The sequence below is a fragment of the Rhinopithecus roxellana genome, chromosome 6, assembly GCF_007565055.1.
Source record: "Rhinopithecus roxellana isolate Shanxi Qingling chromosome 6, ASM756505v1, whole genome shotgun sequence".
Taxonomy (NCBI): Eukaryota; Metazoa; Chordata; class Mammalia; order Primates; family Cercopithecidae; genus Rhinopithecus; species Rhinopithecus roxellana.
Window position 1 is genome coordinate 105,847,896 of NC_044554.1, and position 14,336 is coordinate 105,862,231.

General features: G+C 54.0%; 1 protein-coding gene across 6 annotated transcripts in view; it reads right to left on the reverse strand.

The window, feature by feature from the left end:
- The window catches only part of MAD1L1 (mitotic arrest deficient 1 like 1), a 412,602-nt gene that overhangs the window by 378,655 nt on the left and 19,611 nt on the right, over positions 1–14,336 (reverse strand). The gene's annotated exons all lie outside the window — the stretch shown is intronic.

Sequence of the window (14,336 nt, forward strand, 5' to 3'; positions counted from 1 at the left end):
AGCCCATCTTGGCTTCTGCCAGCCATTCACACTCTCCACAGGTTGCAGCCAGGTACACACCCCCCTTCAAGCAACAAAAGCACTGCCTGAGCACCTGGCCTGCTCTAAGCCCAGGGCTGAGACAAAGGGGAGCCAGTCACACACAGCACCAGGAGCACTGGCATCGTTAGAGCAAGGAGCCCACATGGCCGTCCACCCGGGAGAGCAATAGCGCTCTGCGGCAGGAGGCTTTCAACAGAGGCCAGTGCTTCCTGGGGGTCAAGAACGTGGAACACACACTTCAGGCCCCCTCTCCAGGCTGCACGTCCATGGGCGTCCATGAGACAGACACTGCCTGGTGGGTCCCACTCAGTTCTCCTGCCAGTGAGTGACTCTACCAGGGAGGCCCAGAGCCACATGCTCCTGGTGGCCCCTACTCCTGCAGGGGTTAAAGCAGGTGCCCACGTACAGTCCACAAGCACGGGCCATCAGGCTGGGCAAGGATGGGTGAGGAACCAGGCCCCTGCCCTTTGGGCTCATGAGCTCCGAGCTACCGAACAGGGTTCTAAAGCTCCAGCCACCCAGAGGACACACAGGCCACAGGAAGCCGGCAACCAGTCCACACAGAGACGCGCTGTGGGGCCCGACAGGCTGAGGGCAGGCAGCGGGTCCCCCGTCACAGTCCTCCCAGCCTTGCCAGAGTACACTGGGGCCTGTGTGATGCCAGCCTGAGAAAGACGCACAGCCCCAGTTCCACCTGCAGGGAGATGCCTCACAGCAGACCTCTGCCAAAATGGCCTTTCCAAAGCGAGGAGACTGAGCCTCGGAAAGGCCACAATGATCAGAAATGGTCTCACTGCGTCTTCCAGGTACATTCTCTAGGCCTCTGGTTTTGGCCGTTTTAAATGATGGCATATGGACTAAGGAACAGAATACCTAACTGCTTTCCAAGAAAGGAGTGTGTTACTTCTGGGTCACAGATTCCACATGTTCACCTCTCTAGCCCTCACACCTCACTTGTCACAGCCAAGACCCCTAGGAGGTCCCCTGCCTGCCGTCATGAAGGGTGTCTGCAGCCCGGTGCGCCACCCCCACACGCCCCGCACGTGGTAAACCACTCAATAAGGACTGCAGTGAACACTTTCTTTAAATCATCGATGGTTTTCTTAATCATCTTAGAATCACTCTGCTACACGGATGCCCCCGGAATTTCGATTCCGGAATCAGCAGTCTCCCTCTCCTCATCCTCGCCCCCGCAGTGCCCCGCCTGGGCAAGGGCAGGAGTGCCTCCCAGACGGGGGCCAGGCCAGGCAGACACACCGGGCAGCCGCTGAACTGCTGGGCCAAGACCGCCAGCCTCCCAAACCCAGAGTCCTGGTCCTAGGAGACGGCTTTCTCAGCTGCAGCCCAGGCTCTGCGGTAAGGCCACAACCCAACCTACCACCCACCCAAGTGCTTCCCAACACCACGCTGGCCAGCAGGGCCCACGTGCCGTACTGTCCAGGTCAGCTGGACCAGTCCCCAGCTTAGGGCAGACAGTAGAGCTTGAATAAAAGGGACAGGAAAGCCCCCTTGCAGTCACTGGTGACAAATCCCCCAGAGTTCCAGGAAGCCACACTCACAAAGGCCCAAGGGCAGGGGACGGGTAACTGCCCAACACTCTCCATGAGGCCAAGGATCTCAGAGCTCTTCCCACGCATGCCCACCATAGTCCACCCCCTCCCAGGGCGCACCCTCGACGGGTGAAGGCCAAAGAGCGGGAGCAAGGCCTGCCGGCCAGGTGTGCACCAATCTACACTAACATAGCACATGGGGCGCCCACCCAACCACTCCACACCCGCCCCGGGCCACCTGACACCCTGGAATGCGGGGTGGACACCTGCATTCACCTGGAACATCTTCCCCACCTCATCCATGTCCTTCTCAGGACTCCCCACCAGACTAAAGTCTCATGGCAACGGCCTGATCTTATTCTCCACTGGGTCCCCGACACCGGGCACCAGGCCTGCACACAGGGGGTCTAAGGAAGGCTTGCTGGCCTGGCTTGGACCCCTGCCCCTCAGCACCTGGCCATGTAACAGAGTCCCAGGGTCCACGCACAGCTGCCGGCAAAGGTCTCTGCATGCTGCCCAGATGAGACACGCACACGGTACTTCTGACCATGGGAGGTCAGAGCTCTGCACCTGGGTAACAGTGGAAACATCATTAAACAAAAGCCAGGAAAGTCAGATCTCTGAGCCCACATCAGCCGCCCCATAGGCTGGTGCTGACTGGCTCGTGATGAAGTGATCATCTCACAGCACTTCTGTTAACACAAGCCCGCTCTCCCCAACACGGCTCTGCACAAACGGCACTACGGCGAGGACCACCTGCTTCATGCACACGGGCCCCCCGCAGCCACTGAGTGTGAAAAGGCTGGTCCACTCCTTGGCCCAGCCTCCCCTTCTGCCTGTCCAGCAAAATCAGGGCACCTGTTTCCAGGAGGCCACACCAGTGAGAAGCGTGCAGGGGCTGGGAGAAGGGGGATACGGATGCCGCCTGACCACGGGTTCCAGGAATTCAACAGCTCAGGATCTCCTGTTCCTCCCAAGAACCCAGGCCATGCAGGGTGGGTGAAGGGTGGGAAGGTGGGTGGTGCAGGCAAGACCAGCAGCTCCTGACACAAATGACAGCTACAGCTGGCCGCAGGGAGTGACCACAGGTGATCCTGTAGAGGTCACACCTCACAGCCTCAAAGCTGACGTTGAAGAGTGTCGGGTAGGGAGCTGGGGAGCTGCCCGTAGCCTGCCTGAGACCCCAGCCCTCCAAAGGCCATGGCACTGTTGGGAAGTCCTCGGAGAGAAGGGCAGGCAGTGGTGGGCTGCCCAGGGGAGGCCTTCAGCTTCTCTGCCTCTGGCCCTTGGCTGGCGCTGGCTTCAAGCCGCCTGTCAAAATCCCCCTCCTACCAGCCCTGTCACAAAGCTGCCCAGACCCTTCCTCCATTCCAGGCCAGGGCACCCCCAAATCTACCTGTAAAAGTAGGGACCTGGACACCTTGGGAGCCCTTAGCCCACAAGGAGGGGCCAGCACATAACAGGACCCCAGTAAGCACCCATGAGTAAAAACCAGCCTAGATACCACCGGGGATGCCACTGCCTCCTCTAAAATAAATCCTGGAACCTACAGTAGCCAGACTTGTCTAAAGCCTGTCACTATGTGGCCTTAAGACTTTTTAAAATCAATTTAAAAAGAGGTCTAGAAGTAAAAGAGCCATATCTACAAAGCTTGGAGAAAAGCCCCAAAAAGTGCTCCGAGACCAAGGGAGACCCAGAGCGTTTCCACCCAGACGCGCAGCGGAGCACTCAGCTGTCTGTGCAGCCAGGCACATGCCGGGGTGGAGCCCCGCGGTCTCTTCTGGGAAGCACTTCTCTCGCTTCTCCCTATGGGGTTCCAACACCCACAGCACCGCCCCCAGACTCTGACAGTCTCCAGCCTGCCTGACCCAACCCGGAATGAAGTCCAACAGGGCAGCGTGAGCCTGTTGGCGCTGCTGGGAACACCCATCTGAAGCTTTACAAGGGGACGGAGAGGCACACAGGCTGCACCCCAGCCAGGGCCGTCTCCAAAGTGAGGCAGCTGTCAGGAAGCTCTTTGCTGGCCTTGCTTTGGGGGTCTTGCTGGGATAGTGCAGCTCGAGTAACCCCAGGGGGACCCTGTCACAGCAGCCAAGAGCGCTGGAGGCTCAGCCCATACATCACCACCAACTGCAAGGCACAGGGACTCCCTCGCTCAGTCCTCCACTCTTCAAAGGCTCAGCACGCGCCTACTGCACGCCCGGCACAGAGGCGCTAAAGGGACACCCCGACTCTTAACTCACAAACCTCAGGATTAAGAGGAGGAGTTGACGGAAAACCAACACAACCCCAAGGCAGAAAGCGGCCAGGACTCAGCCACAGGAGGAGCTGGGGCTGAGAGGAGGAGAGATGGCAGGCACCGTGCTCAGATGCAGCTGGGAACCCGGCTCATGCCCCGCCTCGGCCTGCACCTCCGGACGAGGATGGAGCTGGGAACCTGGGCCATGCCCCACCCTGGCCTGCACCTCTGGAGGGAAGCACGCTCGCCACTCTCCAGCTCCAGGGGCCTGGGACCTGCACGCCGGACACACAGGCCTGGGGGGTCCTTCTCCCTCCAGATCATGGGTTCCACGAGAGCAGCTCATGGTGAACGAATGAGTGAACAAATGAACAAATCAAAAGGGGTAACGCGGCCCAGACCCCGAGGCAGCCGGCATGCAGGCCCAGAAGAAAGGCCTGCGCTCACACAAGCACCCAGAAGGCCAAACGCTTCTCCCCCTCCTCCTCCCATGCCCCAAAGAAAATCAAATCGGCACCAATTAAAATGGACCAACATACCTGACAGTCGCCCACCTTCCCAAGCACTACCAGGGCGTCTGGTATTGATCAACGCAACAGTCAGGTAATTACAAATCACGCGCACGGTAACTAGGATAATAAAAGTGTCCCAGCTGGTCAATTAGACCCTTCCTTGGAGGAAAATCATGCATCCCCTCACTGTCCTCCTAATTGGCCTCACACATCAGGGAAGCTGGGCCCTGAGACTTGTCACCTGGCCAGTCTACAAATGTTTTTGGGAAAATGTCCAGGTCAGCACTGACAGGTGCCCAGCTTTGACTCCAGTGGATGGGTCAGCAGTTCCAGGTGGGCAAAGCTGCCAGGCCTCTGAGCTGGCAATGCCCGCCTTCCACCTCCCCAGTACAGCCTCCTCTGCAGCCCCTCCTCAGCCCCCTCCTGCCCCTGCTGACAGGTACAATGCCCACCCAGCGGGATGGGAAACAAGGCCACATTCAGGCACAACGGGGACGGGCAAGGAGCCAAAAACAGCGGCATCTCGGCCACGAGCAAATGATTTCCTCCCTAAAGTAGGGGCTCGGCTGCAGGACTTGACACCCACTCCCTTCCTATTTCATAGGGTCCCCCTCAGTGGGAGCTACTAAATGACATTTCTGAAACGCCAAGCCTTTGAAGATGCCTGCTCTCCTCACTGTACTGTGACTTCGAGGTGGATCTCTCTAGAAACGTTGAAAGCACACCGCCCCAATTAGGTGACGACAGTCACACGCCGTGACGGGCGCGCACAGCAGTCATGCTTCCCGGGAGGGCGGTGTGGCACCAGCTATGAGTCTCAAATGCACATCTCTTTTAAACTAAAAATTCTGCTTTTAAGAATTTACCCAACCAGCATAGCATGGCTAATTGGGGGAAAATGCTGGAAACACCCTAAGTGTTCATCAACAGGGGCTGCTGGAGTCTGAGTCCGTCTGCACTCTTGAAAGTAATTCAGCAGACCAGCCTGTGCTGGGGCCAAAAAACTGTCAAAAACTGAGTGAAAACAGTTGCAGAATAAAACTGTGGAAGGAGCCCCAATTTTAAAAGGTGATGGGAGTACATAAAGAGCTTGTATGCACACACACTTTCAGAACAACACACAAGAAACTCATCAGGCATTGCCTAGAAAGACGAACTGGGGCTGAGCACAGCAAGCCCTGCTGCCCGCCTCCGGGGCAGTCAGTTCTGTTCTGGAACAGTCCCCCAGGAATAATGAGAACACAGGTGACAATGGCCAGGCAGCTGTGACACGAAGCACCCAGCCCTGAGTGAGGTCACCAGGGAGGGAAGGAAAGGAAGACCACGTTCCACTTTTCATTCCATTCGTTTGCATTCACGTAGCTTGTTCTGATTTTAATCAAATGTGAAACTCCTTGACCCTCTGCAGCCTACAACTGACCCCACATGCTGCCACTCCTCAAAACACTCGTGTGATGTGCCAAAGACCCAGGAGGTCCAGGCTGCCATTGTCTTAGGCCTTCCATAAACTCAGGGGATGGGTCCCTCCTCAAATGAAGGCTGGCTTTAAATAGCACCCCCAGGCCACTCTCCAATTCAGTCCAAGTCGCCACTAAGGAATTTTCCTTCCCCTCACAGCTAATCCAAAGAGCGGACCACTTGCTGTTGACAGGCCAGCTTGAGTGAGGTATAATCTGCACATGTGAACCGTTTCACAACAGCAGTGTCAAGAGCTTTGCTGCATGTACACCTGTGCGGCTGTCACCTCCATCACGTCAAAAGGTAGCACCCCATAAGACCCCAAACACATCCCAGCACGAGACTCCAGGGATCACTGACCTGCTTTTTGTCACTGTTGTTCAGTTTTACCTTTTTTAAAAGTTCAAATAAATGGGATGGTATAGTAAGTATAAACTCAGTAACTATGGCTTCCTTCAGTCAGCAAGAGAGATTCGTTCATGTTTCCAAGCACAGCCGATGCCGCGCGTTAACACTGCATGGAGACGCCACGGTCCACACATCCCTTCGCCTGCTGACAGGCACCTGAGTTGTTCCTGCTCTCGGACTGTTAGAATAAGGCTCTTACAAACATTCCTGTGCAAGTCTTCGTGAGGTCGCATTTTCTCTTGGGTTTCTCTTGGGTTAAATACCGAGAAACGGAACTGCCGGGTCATACCGTAAGTGTGTACAAAGCTACCAAACCATTTCCAAAGTGGTCGCACCACTTCCTACTCCCAGGGGCAATGTTTGACAGGCCTGGCTGCTCAGCATCTCTGCCAGCAGTCAGGATGGTCAGTCTGCTTAATTTTAGCCATTCTGTTGGGTACATAGTGGTATTTCACTGTGGTCTTGAAACCACCTTTACAGAATTTTAAGTACTGAGAGAAATCTACATTACTGACTCCATCTTGCTTCTAACTTCATAGGATCAATTCTTTTTCTTTTTTTTTTTTTTTTTTTTTTTTGCTTATTCTAATGCAGAGGCCAAGATAACTATGAGAGGAATTTAGTTTATAGTTAAGCTTCAAGGCAAGGAAGACTGACACTCCGTCTTTGTTTGGAGATTAAGGCCGCATTCCTAAGACTGGCATTACTACAGGGGCCTGAACTTTGCTAAAAACAGGCCCGGTTAAGCCACGACCTTCACTGCTGACTTAGCTTGCTCTTCTACGGTGCCTGCTGCCCGGAGTCATGTAACCAGACATGGTAAGATTCGGAACTTCCCTAACGGCTCCTGCAGACATCACTGCTGTGAAACCTAAAAAACCGGTCTTTGAGATATTTTTCAGATTAGCATTTCAGCAGATCAAGAGATGCCACCTGGACCTGTGACCCCATCTCCCAAGAACTGACTCAGCTGCATGAAGACAGTCCTGATACCCCTGTGATTGCATCCCCAACACAACCAATCAGCACTCAGCACTAGGCCCCTGCCCGCCTAAACACCCTCAAGCCCTCGCCTCAGGCAGACAGATGTGAGAGTTATCTCCCGTCCACCTCCCTTGGCTGGCTCTGCAGTCATTAAACTCCTTCTCTGCTGCCACACCTGCCATTCTCTGTATGTTGCCTTTCTGGGCAGCAAGAATAACCCTGTTGGGCGATTACAGTCTTAATTTGCATTCCCTAATAACTAACAATGTTGACCATCTTTTCATGTCCTTATTTACCATTTGTATACCTTCTCTTGTAAAGTTATCTGTGAAAAGCTGTGAAAAGCAGGCCAGGTGCAGTGGCTCACATCTGTAATCCCAGTGCTTTGGGAGGCCAAGGCAGGCAGATCACCTGAGGTCAGGAGTTCAAGACTAGCCTGCCAACAGGATGAAACCTGTCTCTACTAAAATACAAAAATTAGCCAGGCGTGGTGGTGCACACCTGGAACCCCAGCTACTTGGGAGGCTGAGGCTGGAGGATTGCTTGAACCTGGGATGCGGAGGTTGCAGTGAGCCAAGATCGTGCCACTGTACTCCAGCCTGGGCAACGGAACAAGATTCCATCTCCAAAAAAATAAATAAATAAATAATAAAGTACCTGTTAAAAGTCTTTTGACCATTTTTTAAGCTATGGTAATCTTAGTAATTTGTAAGAGTTCTTTCTCTATCCTGGAGCGTGTCTTTAGTCAGATACATGTTAATATCTCGCAAATATTTTCCTAGTCTACGGTCTGTCTTTTCACTTTGTGTCTTTTGAGAGGAGAAGTTTTTGATTTTGATGAAGTCTAACTGATCAATTTTTTTCATGTATGGTTCATGCTCGCTGTATCCTAAGACCCCTTTGCCACACCCTAGCTTCCAGATTTTGTGACTTTAACACATAGGTCTATGCATCATTTGAGTTAAATCTTGTGTCCAGCAGGAGGCAGGTGTTCAGGCTCATCCTCGCCACAAACAGCCTACTGGTTTACCACTCTTGGTGAAAAGACTCTCTCTCCCACTGAATTACCTTGACACTTTTGACAACCATCAACACTGAATTCTTAAATCATTTCTGAACTTTCTACTCTGTTCTACTGATTTACGGATGTCTACACTTCATACCACACTGTCTCAATTTATGCAATTTACAATGTGTCTTGAAATTGGCCAGTGTAAGCCCTATAACTTGTTCTTTTTCTAAACTGTTATTGCTATAACAATTTACAGGTGCTTTACATTCCCATAGAAATTTTAGAATTGTCAACCAGGCGCAGTGGCTCATGCCTGTAATCCCAGCACTTTGGGAGGCCGAGGCAGGTGGATCACCTGAGGTTAGGAGTTCAACACCGGCCTGGCCAACATGGTGTAGCCAGGCATGGTGGCATGAGCCTGTAATCCCAGATACTCGGGAGGCAGAGGTTGCTGTGAGCCGAGATGATGCCATTGCACTCTGGCCTGGGCAACAGAGCAAGACTCCACATCAAAAAAGAAAAAAGAAATTTTAGAGATCGGTTCATCACTTTCTGCTGGGACTTTGATTGGGATTATGTGAAATATTTGGGTCAATTTGAGCAAACTGCCATCTTAACAATGATGAATCTTCCAATACAAGAACACAGTACCTTTATGATACTCTGAAGTACATATTTGGTCTTTCCGTTCCCTGACATACATGCAGCTCTTTATCTGGGGTGAGAAGAGAGTCTCTTGTGAACTAATGAGCTGACCGCTGGTTGGCAGCCCCCAGGCAGCTTCAGACAGGGTGGTCATCCGAAACACCAAGGTGAGATGAGAGGGTTGGGACTCTGAGTCCCACCCCTCAACCTCGGAGGGGAGAGGGGCCAAAGGGTGAGTTGATTCCCAACAGCTAATGGTATAATCAGTCATGCCTCTGTAATGAAGCCTCCATAAAAACCCATAAATAAGGCCAGGGTTCAGAACTGCACACACGGAGGCCCCTGGAGGGTGTGCCCAGAGAGGGCACGGAAGCTCCACGCCTCTTCCCGTGCCTCACTGTACCAACCTCTTCACCTGTATTATTCGTAACATCCTTTATAACACATGACTAAATGTAACAAAGCATCTTCCTGAGTTCTGTGAGCCACACTAGCAAATTAATGAAACCCAAGGAATGGATAGTACAAGCCTCGTTTAATAGCCTATCAGTCCGAAGTACAACTGATGTCAGTGACAGGGGAAGGGAAGAAAACAGCAAACTGAAGCACAGATGCCGGCCTACTACTTGCGCCCGGAATCTGAAGGGGGCACAGACGTGTGGGACTGGGCCCTGACCCGGTGGGAGCTGATGTAACTCCAGGTGGAGAGTGTGCAGATGAGGCTGCAGGACACCCAGCTGATGTCCCCTGGAGAACTGCTTGGTGTGGGGGAAACCATCCAGTATCTGGTGTCAGAGGCTGTGTGAGAGCAGAGGGGCAAAGAGTTCGTTTTTCCTCTTACAATGTCTCCATTTTTCTACCTTGGGTGATCTTTAATGTCTCAGTTGCGTCTTAAGCTTCTCAGTGTACAAATCTTACGCAGATTTTCTTATATGCATCCCTAATATTTCATGGACTTTGATGCCATCATGTGTGGTATGTACTTCCAGTGGCTCACTGCTAGTATGCAGAAACGTAACCTATTTTGGTACATCGTGCTTGTAACCTGTGACCCTGTAAACCTCACGGTTTAGTCCTACTGGCTTGTCATTGATTCCCTGGGAATTTCTATAGATAATTATGATGTCTCCAGGTACAGACAGTTTTACTTCCTCCTTTCCAGTCTGTCCATCTTTTCTTTTTGCTTCCCTAACTGTAATGTTGAAGATCTCCAGCACAGTGCAAAAAGGGGTGATGGGAACAGACACCTTGCCTGGTGTCCATGTCAGGGATGCAGTCAGTCTCACCTTGTATTATATCAGCTGTGGTTTTCTGCAGGTGTCTTTTACCTGGCTGAGGAAGTTCTCTTCTCTTCCTAGCTTGCTGAGAATTTCCAATCACAAACAAGTTTTGGATTGTTACAAATGATTCTGCTGCTCTCCTATGGAGATGGCCTGCACTCCCTTTCATTCTACTGAAACAAGTGATTTTCCAAAGAGAAGCACCCTGCATTCCCAGATGGCCTCCAGCCTCACACCATCTTTCCCACTGGCCTCTCTCTATTACTCCTCCTCCTCCTCCTCCTCCTGTGCCCCTGAAGTCTTGCCTAGATTGACACATACCTCAAAGGGTGTGTGCTGGCATCCACTTTCCTTACCCACAAATCACTCCCCAAGACAGATCATGCTCCTGGGAGACCAAGCTGATCACATCGCTGCCTCCAGACACACGCCTCGCACTGGTGTTAACTCCCTCAGCCCAACTCCCAACACCCTAAGGGTAATGGTGTCCACACCACACTCCCAGCACTGGCATCCTGCCCTTCCCCACGTGTGTTCATGCAGGCTCATCCACACACACTGTGTCCCTCCCTGCCTGTGACTTCAAAGTCGTAGAAACTAATATGCCCCCAGCCCACATGACCCCGTATGCTGCACATGTCACATGTGCCCAGGCCTGTGTGACACATAAGGACCTCGTGCCACAGGGTCTTCCCATGGTTTCACTGATTCACCCCAGCCAACTCGCCCAGCCTCCTCTCCTAAGACCTAAGAAGCCCCACATGGGGAAGAGGGTGACCAGGCCACTCTCTCCTAGGACTCAGCCAGGGTTCATCCAAGCCCGGGGCGAGGCTGAAGAGCCCTCTGAGGACTGCAGGACATCAGCGCCCTGTCCTTAGGGAAGGGCCCACACAGAGGACGTCTGGCCTCAACGCCAGGAGCTCACAGCCCACGGGCCTGAGGGCCCCAAAACACTGGTCAGAAACAAGGCAGGCATGGGTCAGCCAGAAGCACCCCCCTGAAGGCAGTCAGGAACAGCGGCCAGAAGCCCCTCACATCCCCATCAACCAAAACCCCAGTGTCAGCAAGCAAGTCCCATGGTGGGACAACAGCAGGTCCACCAGGCCAGAGAGACCCAAGGGAAGCCGCTGCGGGAAGGATCACCAAGGCAGGGGCACCACCTAGCGGCAGCAGCTCCTCTGCACCCACAGGGCCGGGGCCTCGGCAAGCCCCAAATCCCAACAAAGCATGGGCCCGGAGGCACGCAGACGCCAGCCCAGCCGGCACAGGCCCAGGGCACTCCCAGCCACAGAGCCCTCTGCTTCCAGGACATCTGATGTCACCTCAGGTCCCCATGGCTGAGAGGAGGGGGATCCCTGAGCTCGCCCACAGAGGCACACGTCTCCACACACGAACGGCAAGTGCACTCAGCCCTCCCACGGGGACCACAAGCGGCAGCTGTGGCACCTGTGGCCCCATGGCCCCAGCTTCTCACCGCATCTGTGTCCCTGTTGCCCATTTCATCACCACATTCAATGTTGCCAGACATGGGCTTCCGAAATCCTAAGACCTGCCCAAACTTGGTCCCTACCATCAGAAAAGTAAGCCCAGTGCATCCGGGGCTTACCCAGAAACACACGTTGGTTTTTGGTTTTGTTTTGTTTTTTAGAGACAGGGACTCACTCTATCACTGGAGTGCTGTGGTGCAATCACAGCTCACTGCAGCTTGACCTCCTGGGCTCAGGTGATCCTCCCACCTCAGCCTCCTGAGTAGCTGGGACTACAGGTGCGCACCACTGAGCACAGCTAATTTTTTTTTCTATTTTTTTTGTACAAACAAGGTCTCAACTACGTTCCCCAGGCTGATCTCAAACATCTAGGCTAGAGCAATCCCCCTGCTGCAGCCTCCCAAACCACTGGGATTACAGGTGTGAGCCACTGTGCACAGCCAGAAATGCACACATTTACCAAACCATCCCGGTGATTCTATGAGCCGTATTCAGGACTGCCAGCCTGCATTCCCATGAACTGCGACATGAGCAGCACCCCCACTGATGTCGACTGTGAGTCACCTGAGATCAGGCCCTGATGCAGAATCACACTCAGACAACCACCCTGTGGAGCACCACGCGGGGAGCGGCGGGAGCCCTGAAGGGGCCCAGGCATGGCAGGCAACCCAGCACATGAGGAAACCTGCCCTCTACCAGGCCCACGGCCAAGGCCAATGTAGGAGACCAGGAGTCGACCCCCACAGCGAGGACAGCTCCATCCGCCTTCCTGGCCATCAGCCTCCGGCTGCTCAGAGAGGACACTTACACTAGCCCTCTCCAACTCACAGGGCCCTCCACAAACACACGATCACGTCAGATTTTCACACACAGTGGGGGAGAAGAGCTCCATGTCTCCCTTTCAATAAAGGGAACACTGACCCAGAGCAGCACAGTGACTTGACACAGGTTTTACTGTTGTGAGGAGTGGGGGGGCAGGTTGAATTCAGCCTCCAAAGCACTATCTGTTTTCCTCATCAAAGCTGCAGGGCGCCACACATGCATGCCACTTGCCTCCCGCCCACTTTTAAGCTGGTGGTTGGCACAGGCAGCCCACCTCCACCAGCCCTGCAGACCAACCCCTTCTCTCCCTCATCCAGGGCCTGGCCACCAGGGAGGGCAGAGTGAACACAGAACACACAGGCAGGCAGCACCCCCAGGCCAGCTTGCCCTCACACTGGCCACACCCAGGCAGCACCCCCAGGCCAGTTTGCCCTCACACAAGCCACGCCCAGGCAGGGCGCTCAGATGCGGGAACAGGGCCGAAAGGAGTAGCAGTACTTTGTAACCAGCCAGAGACAGCAGCCAGCTGCGCCAGGGCTACGTGCCTGACTGACACCCAGTGCTCCAGGGCAAACTGCACACTTGACCCTCCAACAGGGCCAGGCCCATCAGGCACGTGGGGGCCTCTGATGTCCCTTCACAAGAAAGAAGTCACGAAGGTTTCATCTGGCCAGAGTATTCCTAGAAGCAGAAGGGTCACCTTCCAAGCAATTAATAAGCCCAGAGAACAGACAGAAGCACAAAGCATTTAGGCCCCGCTGAGGCCGGCCCTACAGAAGCCTGTGTTCTACAGGGGGAGCTCAAGAGGAGACAGCAGCCCCGGCCGTGCTCTGACTTAGCAAAGCTCAAAGAAAACGAAGGGGCACTTTCAGGTGACAGAGAACTGAAGCCAGTAATGCTGATGAGAAGGTGGTGGAGCCCAGGACCAGCAGTCGGACGGTGTGGTCAAAGACAGCTCTTTCAGAGAGTCTCATTCTCAGCTTAGTCTCCAAGAGCATGAGAAAAGACAGGCAAGCGGGAAGCCTTGAAATCTCATAAGCAAACACAAGAGGCTGACTCGGCACCAGTACCACAGGCCCCAAGCCCCGGGCTCTGATGGCTCCTTCAAAAGCACTGCTCCTGCACCTCCTGGAGACCTGGCGCACACAGGGCAACCACGCAGAGGGGTCCAGACCAGAGCTGCCAGGAGGCAGTCACCTGCAGGGACCCAGCGGCTGAAGGGCAGGGGCCAACTGAGCAGCTGCTGGAGAAAGATGAGCGCAGGGCCCTGGAATGGATGGAGCAGGACAGACGGGACTAGACCTGGGAACGGTCCTGCCCTCCTAAGAATGCTATCCCCAGCACCCAGGGTAGTCCCCCGGCAGCTCCACCCCACATCCCTCCCCCCACATGCTGGCACTCAGCTTGGCACAGACTGGCTTAAGAGGCTGCTACAAGCACCAGACAATCGTCTTCCACTATGGTGGGCGAGAACCGTTTGGATCTGTGTTCCTGCCCAAACCTCATGTTGAAGTGTAATCCCCAGTGCTGGAAGTGGGGCCCGGTGGGAAGCGTTTGGATTGTGGGCGGATCCCTCACAGCTTGGGTCTGTCTTCATGACAGGGAGTTCTCATGAGATCGGGTCATTTAGAAGTGTGTGGCACCTCCCTCCCAACACTACTCGCGCTCACTCGCTCTCTCTCGCACACTCTCTCACTGCTGCTTTTGCCACGTGGCGTGCCTGTTCCCTCTTCACCTTCCGCCATGACTGAAAGCTCCCTGCGGCTTCACCAGAAGCCAAGCAGATGCCAGTACCATGCTTCCTGTACAGCTGCAGAAGCGTGAGCCTATTCCACCTCTTCCCTTCATAACTACCCAGTCTCCAGTATTTCTTCACAGCAATGCAAGAACAGCCTAA